Below are 21,222 nucleotides of genomic sequence, written 5' to 3' on the forward strand. Positions count from 1 at the left end.
TTTTTTTTTTTTTTTTTTGAGATGGAATTTTACTCTTGTCGCCCAGGCTAGAGTGCAGTGGCACGATCTCGGCTCACTGTCACCTCCGCCTCCTGGGTTCAGGCAATTTTTCTGCCTCAGTCTCCTAAGTAGCTGGAATTACAGGCATACGCCACCATGCCACACTAATTTTTGTGTTTTTAGTAGAGATGGGGTTTCACCATGTTGGCCAGGCTTGTCTCGAACTCCTGACCTCAGGTGATCCGCCCGCCTTGGTCTCCCAAAGTGCTGGGATTACAAGCATGAACCACCAGCTCCAGTCTATTTATCTTGATTACTAAGGTTCTGCGGCATACCTAAATTTCACCTCAAGGGTAGTGTCTCATTCACTTCTACCTAGTCCAAGTCCTAGCATTGTCAGAATTGAAGTATCACTCTACTTACATGTAATTTAAAGTTTATGGGTTTTCTTCTTTTTTTATTAACCCTGAAAATGTGAATCATGTATGATTTTGTTTGCATTCCTTGTTGAATTTACAAATTTTGAGAAAGAGATTTGAAAAAAACCAAATTCATATGATAACTGAAACCTCAAATTTTAATTTAAAATTTTTCTTTTACAAATAGTCAATAATAAAGGTAGCTGTAGTAGTTTCTGCACCAAAAAGTTAGAAGCTCTTTGGATAATACACACATTTATTTATAAATTATTTCTTTACTGTAAAAAATCAGATATTTTTATTGCTGTTTTGAAGATGGAATTGTATATCTCTATGTAGTTGGAACATTTTCTCTCTCAAAGCATTCCTGTGTATTTCTGGGCACTTTTAAAGTAACTATATCAACAAATGTTTGGCATCTTCCTATAATACCATATGAAAGTAAAAAGAATTCAAATAGGATTCACAAATATGAAAGCAGAATATATTTGTGACTTGTTCTTTAAAAGCCAAACAATTAATTTTAAATGGCATGTGTTAGGTCACTACTCAAACTGTAAATTTTCATATTCTTTATCTTCATGATTATAGACACTTTTGTCTAAGTTTAGGATGAATATCTGTCCCTACTGTGTGCTCACTTTCCCATTCTACTCACCAAGTCTAACCTCTGTTGGTTCCCCAAACGTATCCTCTATTCCACTAATTTCATGCTTAACATCTTAATTAAGTTTGTTAATAAACTCCACTCTGCACCCAATTTTTGATATCATACCAGTTGCTTCAGTAAATACCACTCCATATATGGAAATTTTCTGTGTCAATTACAATCTACTCATGGATACATGTAATTATAATGCATTTGTGAAATAATAATTTGCAATAGAAATCCATCAATTTTATACAATAACAATGCATATATTTTTCACTATTTTTGCACATTTTCTCCAGTCTCAACTTATTTTACATTTCACTGGAATCTAATTTGGCAGCATATTCCACATAATACAATTGTAATATTTGTATAGAAATTGAGTGGTTTTTTTTTTATACTTTAAGTTCTAGGGTACATGTGCACAAAGTGCAGGTTTGTTACATATATATACATGTGCCATGTTGGTGTGCTGGAAATTGAGTGATCTTAATCCAAGATGGGCTACTATATAGTATACACACACAGCATATACATTTATATACTACGTATATACTTGTCTATGTAATATATGATAGATACTATATATCTATATATATGTGTATTATGCTTAGGACCTATAAAAATAGGTTTAGAAAGATGAGGCTTGTTTATTTTTATTTTTATCTTTAATCATGAAAATTTGCAATCCAATTAGCATACCTTAAAAAGTATCAAATTGTCTTGAAAATTATAAACTATTGAGATAGGCATTTGAGACTCATGAAGCTTCCACAATAGGCAATGTGTTCTAATACCAAAGAATTATGATATGATTTTCTCAAATTTGTGGTCATTTTATTAAAGTTACTAATATTCTATTATATATTACATCCCAGACATGTTATACTTTCAGAAAAAAGACGTAAAATATCTTAAATATCAAAAGAGTGTTAAAAATATCAGAAAATCAGCAAATAAATGACACTACAGTAATAAAATCTCAAAACTGGACTCAATTATTCAAGATCATTTAGGACAATAGGTAGTATAGAGTAAAGGTACATTTTTCTTTCTTCTACATCTATATTGAAGACACAGAAAATAAAAGATTTTACATTTTCCAAATATTACACATATGCTTAGAAGAATAAAAATGTATCTACATAGAAACATCTCTTTGTATACATTTCTCAAAATGTATTGTTTCCTTTGCATAAGATAAAGTTGTATATTACAATATCCGGATAATTAATCATAGTTATATTTATCAGATTTTATCTAATTAGTGTTGTAACTGAAATGTAAGGGGTCATGACATGGCTAAAACATCGCCAGTGTATATTTATTAATTTAAAAAAGCTTTTATTTCAGAAGTTTCTACAATATCTATAAGGCTTGCATATCTTATGATAGAGCCAGTTATCTTTTTGTAGCTGACATCATCAATTAAAACATTAACCCAAAGTTTGAAAAATAAGTTTTGTAAAGAAAAAGTAAAACTAGTATTTTTGGTCATATTTTATCTCTTCTCTGAAAAATAATTCAACATAATTACACGTATAATATTGTATATATATGGCACATATACATATTTGTGTGTATGTATGTTTACATACACATACGCGCACCTTCATAGTGTTTGATGGTACAAGGCAGTAAGCCCAGATGTTAAGGTGACTTCCAGTGAGAAAATTAGAGGTGAATCTCCCCTTTTAACCAGCAAACCTCCTGTATAAGTTGTTGAATGCTGACATATCTCACCCTGCTCTGTGTGATGTCTAACTGTATGAAGTTGTAGAATTTTGAACCTGGTTTCTTACAGAAAACTAATTCTACAATTTTTATATTTGACTCTCTCTATATATATGGCACTCTTTCTCTAAGTGAAAGCTTACACTGAAATTCAGTACATAAAAGAAATAAATTTGTGGTGCCAGGGTTCAGAGAGGGTAGGAGGGATAGGAGCTACACAAAGGACATGTGAATATCAGATTGGTGGTGTAGATTTAGCGTGCTCATATCCAGTCTGGCTGCCTCTCAATGCCTTGTGCATGGCAAGTGTCCAAATGCCAGCTCCCTTGTAGGGGCAGGTATGAGTTATTTCAGGGCAAAACTGTAAGTAGTTTCCTCACAGCACTGCCACTTAATGTGGAAATTCATTCTTTTTCTTTTCCCTTTCCCAGATCCTGCGTTTGGCAGCCCAACACACAATCTATTGCTGTTTGGTGCTCTTCGGCAGCCTACCAGCAAGACATCTCACGCCCAGCTAGTTTTCATTGCCACTTAATTCATGGGGGACTAACAGCCCTTCCGCTGCCAAATCGTGGGCATGCAGACGGCTTCATGCTGCCACTTCTCTCTGCCCTGCTGGCTCTCTCCCACCCTCTTTAACCTTTAGTCACGGAGACAAAATAAATAGGTCATAGAGTATGGTACAAACACATAGCCAAAGGGAAGTGAAGCATTATCCCCCTTAGTTTTAGACAACTCCATTTCATTGAATATTTTTGAGACATACTGAGTTGGATTTTTAGGGAAGAGTAAATCCTCCTCTTAATGTAGGAGGAAAAAGCTGTGGTTTTCCCCTCATGAATCCAGTGATCATCCTTCCTGTTGTTCTAGTTATGCCCACTAGGGAGAGGGAGTCTGGGATATTGACTGCGTATTGTAAAAATGATTCGGTTGTTAAGTTTTTAAGGGATGTCTTCTCCCTAAATTTGGGCACTTGATGCCATTTATTTCCTTTATTTCAGTATTTGACACTTTATAATTCAATATATTCAGAAAACACTTTTGAGAAAAGTATATTTTTATGTTTTTGAAGAAAACTTTTATTCCTAATAGCCAATACTCATAGAAATTTATATGCTTACATCCTTTTTGATTGAACCAAATGAGGACTTTCAGAAAGTAGGTGTTTTTTTTTTCCTAGGAATGAGCCCAATATTTGTTGTATAGTGTGGGGTGCATGCCGTGTGTATGTGTTGGTGGGGGGTTGTGTGTGTGTGTATTTCAAGAATTGGGTGTCTGTTTAGTTTAAGACTATATTCATTTGAAGATTACTCTGGGAAGCAAGCACTGATTTCCATGTCTGTTGAGAAATATAACATAGTACAACATAACCACTGATGGCTTTTTTAAAATAATGCTTTAAGTTTTATGTACAAAGTGTTATGGCTGTTCCACTCCCTACATAGGTATTAAGGTACATTTTACTTTCCAAATAAATGTACGTATCCTCCTATGCAATGCATGAAACAGCTAGAGATGCTCTATCATCATTTTGCATCACTATACAGTCACTTTTTAACCAACTGCTCTTACATAACTGAGAATACAGACATCTCTCTATATACCCTGCAAAGCTTAACATGGCTGGTTGGTTCTTTAAGGTAAAGCTATTCCATAAGTCATATTCTAAATACCTTTTACTATTGTGGAGAATTTACCATATTATACATCTGTATAGCATAAAAGCCTATTTTTATTATAGAAAAATGAGATATCATGGTAAAACAAAGAACATTTTATGAAGAAATTTATGTGGCAAAAATGGAGTTAGTCACCAAAATATTGATGACTGTCAGGCAAAAGAAACAAATCACTATTTCTTTTAAATGACTCTTGCAGCCCCAAATAAAATAAAAAATATAAACTAAAGGAGGACTGGGTGCCCAATATGAATAACTATAATATCAGCGAAACAAAGCACATTTAGAGGGACCAGTACACAGAAGGATTTTATATAAAAACTCATAATTTCAACATTTGTTTTGTTAGAATGAATGTTAAAACATACTGAGACTATGCGCTAGAAAATGTAAGGATAAAGAGAATTCTCATTGACATTCATGTGAAAAGGGGACCTTTTTCACAAACAGGATGTACAGTACCTAACTAGTAATTTTCAGCCCTCTGTTTTCTATTTCTGCCAAAATCTATATAGAAATAAAAGCCACCTCCCCCACAAACCTCCCTTTCCTTTCACACTCAGCCAGAAGCAAAACATAATAAAACAGCCACTTCACTGGTTGACTGTGGTCAACTACAAAACCAAAAATGTTCAATTAAAGTGTCATTTTAAAACTGTAGGAAAATTTCAAGAATATGGAGCTTATTTAGTATGTGGTTTATTCACTTATTATTTATATAAAATTACTTCATTTGGTTTATGTAGTTTGATTATATAGAACAACTAGGGTTTGATTCCATTACTGACATTTTAATGAGCTTAGCCTCATTATTTTCTTGGTAGTCAAGATAAAAATAGATTTTTTTCACCCTTAAAAAGCTTTGTGGCTCAATCTGTTTGAATCTCAACTATTTCAATTTAAAAATGAAGAACAGAGGGTTATTGCTGATAGAACTTCATGTATTTGGATCACAATCCTACATTCCCCTATGGTACATCTTCATAGGAAATGGACCACCTGAATTATTCTATTGCCATATGTATTAGTCCATTCTCTGATCGCTATAAAGAAATACATGAGACCAGGTGAAGAAAGAGGTTAAACTGACTCACTATTCTGCAGGTTGTACAGGAAGGTTGGTGGCATCAGCTTCTGGCGGGGTCTCACAGAACTTAAAATCATGGTGGAAGGTGAACAGGGAGTGAGGCACTTCACATGGCTGGAACAAGAGGAAGAGAGAGATGGGGGATGTGCTACACACTTTTAAACAACCAGATATCATGAGAACTCAGCATACAGTACCAAGGGGGATGGTGCTAAACCATTCATGGGAACTCTGCCCTATGATTCATTCACCTCCAACCAGGCCTGTATTAGTCATTTTCATGCTGCTAATAAAGACATACTCAAGACTGGGCAATTTACAAAAGAAAGAGGTTAATTGGACTTACAGTTCCACATGGCTGGGGAAGCCTCACAATCATGGCTGAAGGCAAGGAGGAGCAAGTCACATCTTACATGGATGGCAGCAGGCAGAGGGGAATTCTTCTTTTTAAAACCATCAGATCTCATGAGACTTATTTGCTGTCACAAGAACTGCACAGAAAAGACTTGTCTCATGATTCAGTTACTTCCCACAAGGTCCCTCCCACAACACATGGGAATTCCAATGAGATTTGGGTAGGGGCACAGCTAAACCATATCATTCTGCCCCTGACACCTCTCAAATCTCATGTCCTCACATTTAAAAACTAATCATGCCTTTCCAACAGTCCCCCAAAGTCTTAACTCATTTTAGCATTAACTCAAACGTCCACAGTCCAAAGTCTCATTCAAGACAAGGCAAGTCCCTTCCTCCTATGAGCCTGTAAAATCAAAAGCAGTTGCTTCTTAGATACAATGGGGGTACAGGCATTGGGTAAAAACAACTATTTCAAATGGGAGAATCTTGCCAAAACAAAAGAGTTACAGGCCCCATGTAAGTCCCAAATCCAGCGGGACACTTAAATCTTAAAGCTCCAAAATGATCTCCTTTGACTCCATATCTCAGATCCAGGTCACTCTGATGCAAGAGGTGGGTATCATCCCTTGGCTTTGCGGGGTACAGCCTCCCACTTGGCTGCCTTCACAGGCTGGCATTGAATGTCTATGGCTTTTTCAGGCACACAGTGCAAACTGTCAGCGGATCTACCATGCTGGGATCTGGAGGATGGTGGCCTTCCTCTTACAGCTCCACTAGGTGGTGCCCCATTAGAGACTCTGTGTAGGAGCTCCTCCCATTTCCCTTCTGGTCTTCCCTAGCAAAGCTTCTCCATGAGAGCCCCGCCCCTGCAGAAAACTTCTGCCTGTACATTCAGGCATTTCCATACACCTTCTGAAATCTAGGTAGAGATTCACAAATCTTAATTCTTGACTTCTGTGTACCCGCAGGCTCAACACCACATGGAAACTGCCAAGGTATGAGACTTGCACCATCTGAAGCCATGGCCCAAGCTCTACATTGGCTCTTTTCATCCATGGCTGCAACCTAGGGCACCAAGCCCCTAGGCTGCACACAGCATGGGGACACTGGGTTTGGCCCAGGAAACCATTTTTTCCTCCGAAACCTCTGGGCCTGTGATCAGAGGGGCTGCTGTGAAGACCTCTGACATACCTTGGAGACATTTTCTCCATTGTCTTGGGGATTAATATTTGACCCCTTGTTACTTATGCAGATTTCTGCAGGCTTGCATTTCTCCTCAGAAAATGGGTTTTTCTTTTCTATCGCATTGTCAGGCTGCAAATTTTCTGAACTTTTATACTCTGCTTTCCTAATAAAACTGAATGCCTTTAACAGCACCCAAGTTACCTCTTGAATGCTTTGCTGCTTAGAAATTTCTTCCACCAAATATGCTAAATCATCTCTTTCTAGTTCAAAGTTCCACAAATCTGTAGGGCAAGGGCAAAATATCACCAGTCTCTTTGCTAAACATAACAAGAGTTTCCTTTGCTCCAGTTCCCAACAAGTTCCTCATCTCCATCTGAGACCACCTCAGCCTGGACCTTATTGTTTATATCACTATCAGGCTTTTGGTCAAAGCCATTCAACAAGTCTCTAAGAAGTTCCAAACTTTCCCACATTTTCCTGCCTTCTTCTAGGCCTCCAAACTGTTCTAACCTCTGCCTATTACCCAGTTTCAAAGTCGTTTTCACATTTTTGGGTATCTTTTCAGCAGCACCCCGCTCTACTGGTACCAATTATTAGTATTAGTTCATTTTCATGCTGTTGACAAAGACACACCCGAGACTGGGCAATTTACAAAGAAAGAGGTTTAATTGGACTTACAGTTCCACATGGCTGGTAAGCCTCACAATCATGGCAGAAGGCAAGGAGGAGCATATCACATCTTACATGAATGGCAGTAGGCAGAGAGGAGCTTGTACAGGGGAATTCCTCTTTTTAAAGCCATCAGATCTTGTGAGACTTATTAACTGTCACAAGAACAGCATGGGAAAGACTTGCCCCATGATTCAATTACCTCCCACCAGGTCCCTCCCACAACACATGGGAATTCAAGATGAGATTTGGATGGGGACACAGCCAAACCATATCAATGCCCCACTTCCGACACTTGGGATTGCAATTGATCATGAGATTTGGTTGGGAACACAGAGACAAACCATGCCACCAAAGAAAAAAAAAGTATAAAGGAAATAAAGAAAAATTTTCCATTTTATAATTCTTTAGTGATTTTTAAATTCAATTAGTCAACCAATTTATAAGACTATATTGTAGACCAAATGTAAATGAGAAGAATCTCCAATGATGCCTGGGCCCTGGACGAGTCATTTAGACACTTCAGAGCTTAGGTGTTTTTTTCTGAAATATAAGTGTATTATAATGTGTAGCTTATACAGCTGTTTTCAGAATAAAACAACATCATAATTTGAAAACTTTTATAATTCAATATACAGATATTAGTATTTTATACAAACCATTATGCTAGGCAGTTCACTGATATAACAATGGGTTTTACTTAAGACTGGTACTCTGCAGCTCCCTCAACTTGTTATTACATTTCATATGCTTTTTCTTGGTGATAATTAAGATACTTATAAATGAAAATATTGAATCCTAATATATCATAAAGAATATCCTAATATCCTTGCAAGACTGGCATGCCTTCTGTCCACCAATCTTTTATATTTGACAGTCTTGAAAATATTTGATTACCTAAGTTATTTTACACCTTAATTAAAAATATTAGATTGTTGATTTATTGCCCTAGTCATAGCAATGAGTATTTTTTCAGGATAACTGATAATAGCCTCCCTTGTACTGGTTTCTTGACAAAAATAGTAAAGTCGAGAACATCAATACAAAGATCACAATACTCTTAAGCCAAATTGCCTATGTAACTATATCAGTGGTAACGTATATCTTGTTGGGAGCATTAAAAATGTTTAAATCACTTTTGATAAGCCTCTTCAGCCAGGGATAAGATTTGGACAGATGGAAATTGGAGTAGGCTTGGAGCAGAAGATGTGTCTTAGACAAAAACAGTTTGTAAGAGTATTGTTAGGTGAAAACAACCAGCATCCTGAATTTTGTTCATATATATATGGATAATGTAGAGCAGTGATTTGACTTCGAAGATCAAGTTTGTACCTTCTTTAGTAGACATTAGGGAATAGTCGCATGTCCTTAGCAGGGAATTATTAAGAAGAAAATACTGGCAACATTATTAGAAGAGTTTGTAAAGTGTGAGTTAGAAATGAAGATGTTAGAAAGTAGTGATTTATTTCTGCACTGGCAGGGTTAGGGATGCTGATCAATACCAGATGTCAGAAAACTGCAATTGAGTTCAGAGCCTTTTTGATGACTTCAGCAGCTGTAGAATTCCAGATAACTGGCACTAGACAAGTCTGGACCAGTACCTTGTAGAGTATTTTGTGCTTCATCCATAAAGCAATAGAAAGCTACTGAAGGGGCCGAGCATGGTGGCTCACACCTGTAATCCCAGCAGTTTGGGAGGCTGAGGCTGGTGGATCACCTGAGGTCAGGAGTTCAAGACCAGCCTGAACAACATGGTGAAACCCCGTCTCTACTAAAAATACCAAAAATTAGCTAGGCATGGCGGCGAGCACCTGTAATCTCAGCTACTCAGGATGAGGCAGAATAGCTTGAACCTGGAGGCGAAGGTTGCAGTGAGCCAAGATCATGCCACTGCACTCCAGCCTGGCAACAGAGTGAGACTCCATCTCAAAAATAAAAAATAAAAAATAAAAAATAAAGCCACTGAAAATTGTGTATGAGTCAGCATTAAGTCAGGAAACTAGAAAACAGTCTATGTATTTCAAAAAGAAACTATTTTATACAGGAAAATAATCACTAACAAATCTGTTGGAAGAACTAAAAGGACAAACTCCAGAAAGGGCCATCAGTATCTTTCAGGTGCCCTTCTCAATTTGTGCTACAGAGGTTTTTTTTTTGTTTGTTTTTTGTTTTTTGTTTTTTTTTAAAAAGCTGCTATAAAACATAGAGGTGAATAAAGTTGAGAAAGCTACTACAAATGTCATCCCTACCCTATGGCCCTTGAAGAGGGAAATAAAGTCAAGTTAATCACTGTAAAATTTCATGCGTGCTCAAGTCCATTTGTCCATTGCCTCTGCCATTAAAGAATATAGTCTACTTCTCTGCTTCTCTTGTCCTGTAAGACTGTATCATATGGGTAGAATCTAAGTAATTTCTGAACCCTTTTGTCAAAGTCATCTAGGAAATGCAGTCTCCATTTTTCATGCCCTGGATAGGTGTGAAAATGGCCAACAGCCAATAGAACTGAAGAAAGATTGTCATGATAATATTTATGTTTTAAAATGTTCACTCCAGTTGACTTGTGAAGAAGAAAACGACAATAAAAAATAAATATCAGTCTGGATGATAAGTAAAGTAAGATGAATAAGATAACTGGACTATAATGTTAGCATTGGAGATGGAAAAAACTTGAAGATCTGCAGATATTTAAAACATATAATAAGCAGATTTTAAATGGGATTGTTTTTCATGCTATAATTTTATGAACTGTAGAACTGTACAGGTTTCTGTGGATTCTCCATTATCCCACTTTATTTCTCAATTAAGATTGGCTACAAGGGAATACTCTGCAATAATAAATATTCTGTAAATTATCAAAGAAAGCAAATAATTTCCTTTGCGGTTTTATTAGTGATATTTTAATATTGCAATCTAATTAAAACCTGAGTCACACAGAAATGCCATATTATTAAGAATCTTATTAGCTTACAGAGCATAAATACTTGCAACTAATGCCAAAGAGTTGCAGAATTCTATTTAGCACTTTAGATTTAGATTATCTGACTGCCACCAAATAAAAATAGAGAATTATCTCTTTATATTTTAATTTTGCAAGTAATCTACATACTAGCTCCTAGAAGTTCATCTTTGTGAAGTAATGAAAAGAGAGTATTGTTGTATGGGAATTTTATTATTAAAACATTCAACGTATCTTTCAACATGCATTGACCTTTTAAAAGTTTTATGTGCATTGGAATTTGAAGCCTCTGTAAATGGCTTACAATATGTGACTATATGTGAAAATGTATCTAGTCACCTTCTACTCAACATTTTAATTATATATATCATTAAATATAGAATACATTAGATATAAAAATATAATAATATTAATTTATTCTATATACATATTGATATATACAGAATCAATTATATATACATGATTATATACAACAAAATTTAAAATAAAAGATTGAAAACTGAAACATCCTTCTAATTTTAGAGGACTGAAATTTCATTCTACAGCATTTTGAAGTCCCAGGCTGGTACTTTTTTCTTCGCTGTCTTACATTTCACTTTTTTTCTTATAGATCAATACCAGAGAGATCTGGTGATGAAAAATATTATTGTGATAAAGTCTAAGACAGGATGAAATGTGCAACCTCCAAATGAATTCCTTATGCATTACTATCAAAATTCCAATAAACCAAATCTTATTTCTTTATTAAAATACTCTCAGGTATGATAGTTAAAAAATAGAACTCAACTCATTTTATTAAACGTAAAGGCTCTTAAGAGTAGAAAGATCTTTACTGAGGTTTGAAAAGGGGATGTGGTGGAATTGATGGGGCAACTTAATCATCAAAACCAAATATAATCTACTTCACAATTTTATTTAGTGCCATGGGGATATCACAAGTTACAGTGGCATGCCATGACTCTTCAAGGGTATTTTTAGCAGTAAAAAGTTGGAATCGGTCTACGGAATTAACAGTAGTTGGTAGTTATATGTGACAGGCAGGCCTTAGAGACTAGATTTATGAACTAAACACAAACAATGAGTGAGATAAGTAACAAACTCCAAAATCTCAGTGGTTTAACACTTGACAGGCTTTTTTCTCATTCATGTTACACTTACAATTCAGGTCAAGCCACTCCCCAGACTCCTTCTGCAAGTGTACCATCAATCCAGTTTTGCTTTGCTTTTTTCCATCTCATGGCTTAACCATCTTATCATTTGACTGCATGATCACCGTTGCAAAGGAAGAGAGAATGTGGAGAACTCTCAGCTGCTCTATGATAACCCCTAAATGACACATCTGACCTCCCTTCACAGCTCATTGACCGGAACTACTCATATGAATACCAGATAACCTCATGTTAGGCTAGAATATGTAGTATTTCTGTGTCCCCAGGAAGAAGAAAATAAAAAATGATTTGTTTAAAGCAAAACTGGAGCCAGTTACGTATGATAGGAGGAAATCTGACTGTACAGAAGGAGCATGATGTGCAGAAAGAATGATGACGGAAAATAGGTAATAAGCAATGTCACCTATCAGTGATAGAGTCTATGTTGGAGGATAATTGAAGAATAGTTATAGGAAGGCTGAAGGTACTCTGTATAAAAGGATGCAGGCTGACCCAGCAGCAGGTGCTTCATCTCTAACGATGAAAGTTAAATTGCCAGGCAGGATTTAAATCACTGTGGAGAACCGAAATGAAAGAGGCACTCTCCAGAAGTTTCTGTGGAGCAAGAATAAAATATGTATTCCTGAATTTAGTCTGGAATATATATTTGACACTTGGTATCTGGATCAAGGATTAAATCTAGTTACTAGAATTTAAAATAAGACACAGAAAGCTTGACTCAACCACTGATTAGTTTGTTTTAAAACATGTAAGAGAGAAACACACTGAGGTCACCTTAACTTAAAAAAAATTCCATAGCAAGATCTCATGGCAATGCAAAAACAAAAATTTAAAATGTAACCATAGCATAGCCAGGATTCATCAAGACTGGACTGTAACACAGAAACTATAAGGATGTCTAGAATGTAAAACAATTTTAGGCCCCAGGTTACAGTTGTGATCCCCCAACATCTCTGCTACCTGTGACCACTTTTGCATGTTTTAATGTTTCAACATTCAACACTATTACTCAGCTACATTTTATCGCTCTTTTAATTCTTTTTCTTTGTATTCAGTGTTCAAAATCCCAAAGAGACTTCAGCTTCTTTTAGTGTGAGAACATACGATATTGTGTTCATTTTAGAACACTTACAAAAGATAGAACAAAATGATCACAATTACCATGCTCATATTTGTGGGAACAAATCTGCAAGTCACTCTTGCCTTCATATAGAAACAGTTGTTCTGAAGTTAGCACTCTGGCATAGTTAATTTGTTTGGCTCTACCATTCAGAATTTAAAAAAATAAAATCACATAGATTTGAAAATAACGTATGTAAATATAAAGATGATATATGTGTTTGTGTGTGAGAGTGGGCATGTGTGGTTTATGAAATCTGTATGCTCCAGGCATCACCAAACCATGAATAACAATCATGATTTTAACATTATTAGAGCATATACCTTCACCAATGTGTCAGCAAATGTCTTAACTCAAAAAATCCTCCAGTAATTTGGGGGAGAGTCTCAGAATACTTCCTCACATATATTCCAAATATGTACTCAGGTATCTCTACTTTGCCATTCTTGTCTTTCCACTTTGCTGCTTTTCTCTGCCAAGGGCTTTTTGGGTATCACTCACTACACTGGTCTCAGCAGTCCTCTATATATGGCTGGCCCCCATTCCACTAACTGACTTCTCCACAAGGAAACCTCTTTCCTCTTTGTGAATTTGTGTGAAGAGTGGTTCAGACTATCTTAGTTTCTCATGGTTCAATTAAGGCCAGACTTATTGAGGTATTCACCTATTTGAGTATACAGTTCTGTGAATTTTTACAAACTCATACAGTTACGTAACCACCACAACAACAAGATATAGAGCAATTCACTCACTTCCCCCAAAATTCTCTAGTGTTCCTTTATGATCAACTCAATTATCCAACATCCTGGCTCAGGTTACAATGGATATTGTTTTCTGTCCTAACAGTCTGCCTTTCCAAAAGGTCAAATAAATGAAATTGCACAGTTTATAGGCTTTGAATTTGGAATAGTTCGCTTAATTCATTTAAAATTCATTTAAAAATTGAATATAAAATTTTTGCATTGCGTTTTATTGCTCACTCATATTCCATTTAATCCATTTAATGGCTATTCCACAATTGGTTTATCTATTTACTAGTTGATGAACATTTGAGTTGTTTACAGTTTGAGATAGTTGTTAATAAAATGCATAAACTTCCTTGTAAAGGTTATTTTGTAGATGTACGTTTTCATTTTTCTTGAGTAAACCCTGCAGGTAGGATTGCCGAATCAAAAGGTGAGAGTATGTTTAGCTGTACAGGAAACCACTCAGCTGTTTCCAAGTAGCTGTGCCATTTTGCATTCCCACAAACAGTGACTAAGAATTCCACCTGCTTCGCATCCTCATCAGTACATGGTGTTATCTACTGTTTTGGGGCCGGGGTAGGGGGCAGGTTGTGCGTGTGTAGTTTAGTTTGCATTTCTCTAATGACTAAGGATTTTGAGCAGCTTTCATTTACTTATCACCCACAAATAAGACATCCTCTCATTTATTGCAGCTGTAAATCTTGAAATCAGGTAGCGTGCAGTCTCCAGATGTGTTCTTTTCCAAGTTGTCTTGGCTATTCTAATATTTGTGCTATTCCATATAAATTTAGAATTAATCTTGTCAAAAGCTAATAGATTTTCATTTTTTTAAGTCTTTTTTGATTCTTATCAGTATTTTGTACTCATCAGTATATAAAGCAAATCAGTATATAAAATACAAATCATAAATGGCTTTTTTATTGCTAGACTATAGAAATACAGTTATTTATTTTAGCTTCTTATTTGAAATAACTGTAGACCCACAGGAACTTGCAAAACCAGTTTTTAATTATAGTCAAGTTAAAATTGTTTTATCAATTTGCTTTTCTTTTATGGATAATGACTTTGGTGTCATGCCTAAGAACTCATTAACTAATCCTGAATCAAGATTTTTCTCTTATGTTCTCTTTTATAAGTTTTATAGTTTTACATTGAGATCTATGATCTGCATTGAGTCACTGTTGGTATAAGGTATAAGGTATGTGTCAAGATTCTCCTTTGATTATTGATGTCGTTGTTCCAGACCATTTGTTGAAGAGACATTCTTTCTTTATTGAATTGCATTTGCAGCTCTATGAAAAATCAGCTGAATATATTTGTTTAGCTCTATTCCTTGGTTCTCTATTCTTTTTCATTGATTTATATGTGTACCCCATTTCTAGCCCTCCACTGACTTAATTATGGTAATTATAGTATTTTAAAATTATGAAGTGTAAGTACTCCAAATTTATTCTTCCTTTAAAATATTTTTCTAGCTATTCTAATTTATGTACCTTCTTATACACATTTTAGTATAGGCTTGTATATATCCTCAGAAAATTCTATTGGGATTTTGATGGGAATTGTGTTGCATAACTGATTGTTGTATATTGACGTTTGTCTTACAACTCGTTTTTACTCCTCCTCATGTTATTTATCTTTTATCTCTGTCAGCTTTCAAGATTTTATTTTTTATCCTTAGTGATCACTATTCTGACTATAATGTGTGTATGTACTTTTATCTGTTTTCATTTGTACCTATCTTTCTAGGGTGTCCCCTGGCTTTTTGGATATATAGTTTGATGGCTTTTATTAGTTTTGGAAAATTCTCAGTTGTTACCTCTTTAAATACTTCTTCACTGGGTTCTTTCTCACTTCTTCTTTGGGGATAATAACTACTCAAATGCCAGACGGTTTGATATTTTCCTCCATATTAGGAATGCTCAGTTCTTGTTCTGTATTCTTTTTGTATTTCAATGTTCCTAAATTATACAGAACTAATTTTTCTTTTGTTGTATTTGCTATATTGTTGAGCCCCCAAAACAGAACTATTCATCTCTAATACTGTATTTTTTATTTCTTGAATTTTCTTGTAGTTCCTATCTCTATTTCAATCCCCCATCTGTGCATGCATGTTATCTGTTTTCCACTAGACTCTTTATCATATTAATTATGATTTTAAAAATTGTTTTACTGGTAATTGCAACATATGGGTCATCTAATTTTGTTCTCTTGACTGTTTTTATTCTTGATAATAGAATTTTCTTTTCTTTCCATTTTTCCTCATAAGTTTTGATTGAATACTAAATATCATGTATATAACAGTAAAGACTGATACAAATAATACGCATCCTGAAAAAATGGGCACTATTTTCTTCTGTCAGGCTATGAGTGAAGGAGTTAAGTCAATGTTGTCAGAGATTAAACTGTATTTAAGTTTTGTTGTTGCTATGGTTACCAGTAGTGCACAAATGCTTCAAATTTGTATATAATTGTCTTGCCTTTAAGGATGGGCATGGTGTGCTGGGTTTGCGTGTGTGTGTGTGTGTGTGTGTGTGTGTGTGTGTGTATTTCAGCATCCCTGATTCACTGTCAGTTTCCCTGCACTGACAGTTTCCTTGCATTTCTCAGCCATCTCTGCACACTTATGCTACAAAGGAAGTTACTCAGCCCACAATTGCACTGCCCCTAGTTGTAGACTGCTATTACTTGTTGCTTCAATCTCACTAGGCTTGTGGTGGAGGGCTTTCTGTTATCGTGGTCTTGTGCCAGCCTTCTGCAAGCCCTGTGTGCCTGGGCTATGTATGTGAGAATTTCTCAAGGTGCCTGCCTCTCTTCCTCATGGTCATGAAATTGTGTTGTGTCTGTGGTGTGTCTTATGTGGGAGAGAGATTCCTGCTTCATTTCCAATAGTAAGAGCCCTACAATGTTAATGGTGTAGGTACATGGTCTCAGGACTGTCCCTCTTTGAAGGGTGTTGGGTTTGGCTGTGTCTGCTTTTCCCCCACAAAATAGCTCTCTACCTTTACCTGGAGGTGAGAGCATTGGATATCCCACATAAAGTGGCTTGAGGCTTTAGGCAGGGGCAGGGCTTTATGCCTACAGCAGTATTTAGGAAAACGTGGAGATTTTGGAGAGCTGTGAGTTCCCCTAAGTAGTAATGGTGGGGATGTCTTGTGAGCTGCGGGAGAGGGCTAGAACAAAGGAAACTGAGCAGCTTATAGTAATATTCCTGATATGTGGCCCAGTGACCCTAGACCCTGTAGAAAGAAGAAACCATTTTCTCTTTAAGGGGAAACCTCTTTCTTCATAGTATCACTGACAGTAGGACGATCAACATCTGAAGAAGTATCCTATTTTATCCACAAGGATGTCATCTGCTCCAGTGAGGAAAATTGTAATACTACTACTAAAAGACATTTCCCAACATCCCGTTGATTTATTTTTAACTCAGGAACCATTGTGTAAACCAAAACTACGTTTTCTTGTTTAATGCCCAAGGATCTGGTTCTTTTTACAACCTTTTTTCCATGTTGAGGTAAGGAGAAGACAGAGCCTGCATGTGCAGCTGACTGTAGTCCAGTATAAACCATTACTCTCTTACGAACTAGAGCTGGGACAATAGCAGAACCTACACACGCACTCTCTCTCACACACACACACACACCCCCCATGCTATCACACACAAACACTCACAGATCTATATGACACCCACTCAAATCAAAAATTTAACAAGTTTTAGGTTACAGATATACAAGTAAACATTAAAATTAGACAAGAAAACTAACTTCTAGGGACACAATTTTGATTATATATTTACATATTTTATTTTTGTAAGAAAGTTAAAATCTTGGTCAGAACTCTCTTGGCTGCATTCTGTCACTTAACTTTCCTGGCTTACAGTTACATAATTTAAGGAGCTCACTAAAGCAGCTTTACCATTCCTCCGTCCCATCCCCTGGTAAAAATAGTCCTCTGCCTCAAAGGTAAATCTGAGTTTCCAAATTAAAAGGGAAATTTAGTTAAAAAAAAAAAAATCTTTAAATCCTTCCTTCAAAGGGAACTGCATTGCATTTCTGGCAACACTAAAATTTAAATCATTTATTTTGGTCTTCTATTTATATGAGGAAACAGTATTTGGAAAGTTTTTAGACTATAGTGAAAAAAAAAAAAGAGTTTTGTGGAGTCTATTTCTCTCCAAAATTACATTTTGTTTGGCACCTCTGAGTTGCAACCTCTTCGTGTAACCACCTTTTTTTATTTTCTCACAGGGACACATCTAAGAATCAAGCCATAACTCCGTTCTCACACCTTCATCACAAATGAGAGCTAAGAAATTCTGTCATAGTGGGAATTCCCGTAAGAAGATGAACTTTGGCATTTCAGGGACTGAAGAGAGGACACTTTCAAAGTCTTTTGTGAAGATGTTATAAAATATGTTCCTTTGGAAGCAGAAAAGCAGGATAATTTTGCATTCTACTCTGATAGCATTATACATATGTGTTTACTTTAGAGAGCAGTTATGAACTAATTTTTAAATAACTTTCATAAAATAATGATACATCTGTAAACATGAGGTTATGGGAAAATACTGTAATACATGCATTGTATATTTAATTATGGCAAATTTCATTCTTTCAAAAATACAGAAAATAGTATATCAGACCCTTTGTACTTGCATGGAGATTTTAAATGTATTAATATTTTTCAGTGTTTGCTTCATACCACTTTCCTTTTATTAAAAAAAAATTACAATAGTATAGTGCCAGGATAACCTTTCTCCTAACCTCTAGATAAATACCATCCTGAAGTTGATGTGTATGAATCCTATATGTTTTGGTATCTGTACTGTGTATGTAGATATGCATAAAATTGTACATACTATTACTCTTCAGGTTTAAATTTTATGTTAATGGCAACATACAGTTTCTATCACATTGTAATTTTTTTAGATTGAACATAATGTTTTTAAGTTACGTACATGTTGATACAGTAAAGTGGGTTTTTAAAAGTTAACTGCAGCAAAATCTTGCAAATATGAACAAAATAGTTTACTCATTTGTCTACTAAGGGAAATTTATATTTTTTTTATTGTTACAATCTCTGATAAGAAAAATGGTTTTGTAAGAATCTCAAGCATAGAAGAGTGTCTCAAAGGTAAATATTTTGAAGGAAAATTGCTAGGATATGCACATGTTAAGTGTATTAAACATTATTAAAATGTTATTACATGTATTAAAATATATTTTTATCCAAAATATGTGTACCAATTTACGCTCTAACCAGCTATGTCCAAGGGTTTCTACTTCTTCACACTTATGTCAGTGTTTGGTGAATCCAGACTTTAATTTTTCCAATCTGAGGACTGAAAAATGGTGCCTTATTGTTGTTTTAATTAATTTGATTACTAGTGAGAATGAGCATGTTTTCATATATCTGTTGTTCATTTGGCAAATTGCCTGCCTGTAATCTTTGTCCTTTTTAAAAATTGGTACATTTGTCTATTTATTATTCATTTAAACATTTTTTATATTCTGGATACTAATCTTTAGTTGGTTATATTGGTTGCAAAATGATATGATTGGTACGCTGCCATTAATATGAAATCTAATAATGCAAAACAATAGCACACACACATATACACATGCACATATGTGGTAATCATACAAAGTTATATGAGATTTATTTAGATGCTAACTTCAGAGGTTATCTAGAGGTTGGGAAGAAAGTTGTGCTGACTACTATATTGTTATAATTTATTTTCTTAAAAATGAAGAAAGATAAGCCGGGCACAGTGGCTCACATCTGTAATCCCAGCACTTTGGGAGGACAAGGTGGGCTGATCACCTGAGGTGGGAGTCCGAGACCAGCCTGACCAACATGGTGAAACCCCGTTTCTACTAAAAATACAACAAAACAAAACAATCCAGGCATAGTGGCGCATGCCTGTAATCCCAGCTACTTGGGAGGCTGAGGTAGGAGAATCGCTTGAACCTGGGAGGCAGAGGTTGTGGTGAGCTGAGATCGCGCCATTGCACTCCAACCTGGGCAACAAAAGTGAAACTCCATCTCAAAAAAAAAAAAAAAAAAGTATAAAGCAAACATTATAAATATTAATATATTTAAATCTGTGTGGTTTGTCATTTACTTTGCTATACCTTTTCAAACATATTTTATTATACATTTATCAATATTTTTATTTTATTTTGTATTTTTTGACTTGTTTAAGAAATCTTATCCTATTCTGTTATTTTAACTATTTTTTTCTAAAAGGTTTATAGCAATGCTTTTCATACTTAGAGATTTAATCTACATAAATTTCAAAAATTTTATTTGTATCTTTAAAAAACTTCAGGTGGGCAGATCACTAACTCAAGAGATTCAGACCATCCTGACCAACATGGTGAAACCTCGTCTCTACTAAAAGTACAAAAAAAATAGCTAGGTGCGGTGGCACGTACCTGTAGTCCCAATTGCTTGGGAGGCTGAGGCAGGACAATTGCTTGAACCCCGGGTGGGCGGAGGTTGCAGTGCGCCGAGATCGCAGCACTGCACTCCAGCCTGGGCGATAGAGCTAGACTTCGTCTCAAAACAAACAAACAAAAAATATATTCAAACTTATAGATGAGTTGAAGGGAAAGTATATATGTTACTCAAATTCCCCAACTGTTAATATTTTGGCAACTAGTGGTATCATTTTCTTTTTCTGTCCATTGGAGAGTAAATTGTCCTTTCCTCCTTAATATTTCAGTGTGTATTTTCTATTACTTAACCCACAATATAATGATTGAAATCTGGAAATTAGCATGATACAGTATTATTTTCTTGCTACAGTTCTTATCTTATATCCCAATAATACATCCCAAAACACGTTTTATAGCATATTGTCATTATATGTCCCAATAATTATGCCAATACTATGCTTTACAGAATTGTTCCAGTAATATGCTAGGCTATGATCTCCAGTTGTTTGGTCACCCACCAATAAACATTGTTGTGGAAGTATTTTTTCAAGGTGATAAATATTTAAATCAGTAGACTGAGTAAAAGGGAGTACCCTCTATATTGTTATTGCACCTCATTAATTATTTAAAAGCCTTAAGAGCAAACACTGAAGTACCCCAAAGAAGAACAATTTCTGCCTCCAACCTGCAAATAGGCATCTTATCTTAGTTTCCAACCTTTGTACACAAGACTGCAACATCATGCCTGCCTCAGTAGATTTCAGTCTTGCCAGCCCCTGCATTTTCATGAGCCAATTCCTTAAAAGAATTCTGAGTTCATAAAGTTTTTAAAACCTAAGTTTATGAGTTGTAAATGTGCATCTTACTGGTTCTGTTTCTTTGGAAAGCTCATATATATACACATATGTGATACAATATATATATGTTATATATATAACATATATATTATAAATATAGTTACTTTTTAAAAGGAATGGATTTAATTTAATAAGTAAATATACATTTA

The 21,222-nt window shown here is 35.3% G+C and overlaps 1 long non-coding RNA gene across 1 annotated transcript; it reads right to left on the reverse strand.

The window, feature by feature from the left end:
* Positions 1 to 5,581: 5,581 nt before the first annotated feature.
* On the reverse strand, positions 5,582 to 20,482 carry LOC135970827 (uncharacterized). The gene is made up of 3 exons (XR_010586678.1): positions 20,214 to 20,482; positions 5,918 to 6,062; positions 5,582 to 5,685 (listed from the first exon to the last, which is right to left on the reverse strand). It is a non-coding gene; the product is annotated as an uncharacterized lncRNA (long non-coding RNA).
* Between the last annotated feature and the right edge of the window lie 740 nt (positions 20,483 to 21,222).

This window comes from Macaca fascicularis, chromosome 5 (assembly GCF_037993035.2).
Source record: "Macaca fascicularis isolate 582-1 chromosome 5, T2T-MFA8v1.1".
NCBI classification, from domain to species: domain Eukaryota; kingdom Metazoa; phylum Chordata; class Mammalia; order Primates; family Cercopithecidae; genus Macaca; species Macaca fascicularis.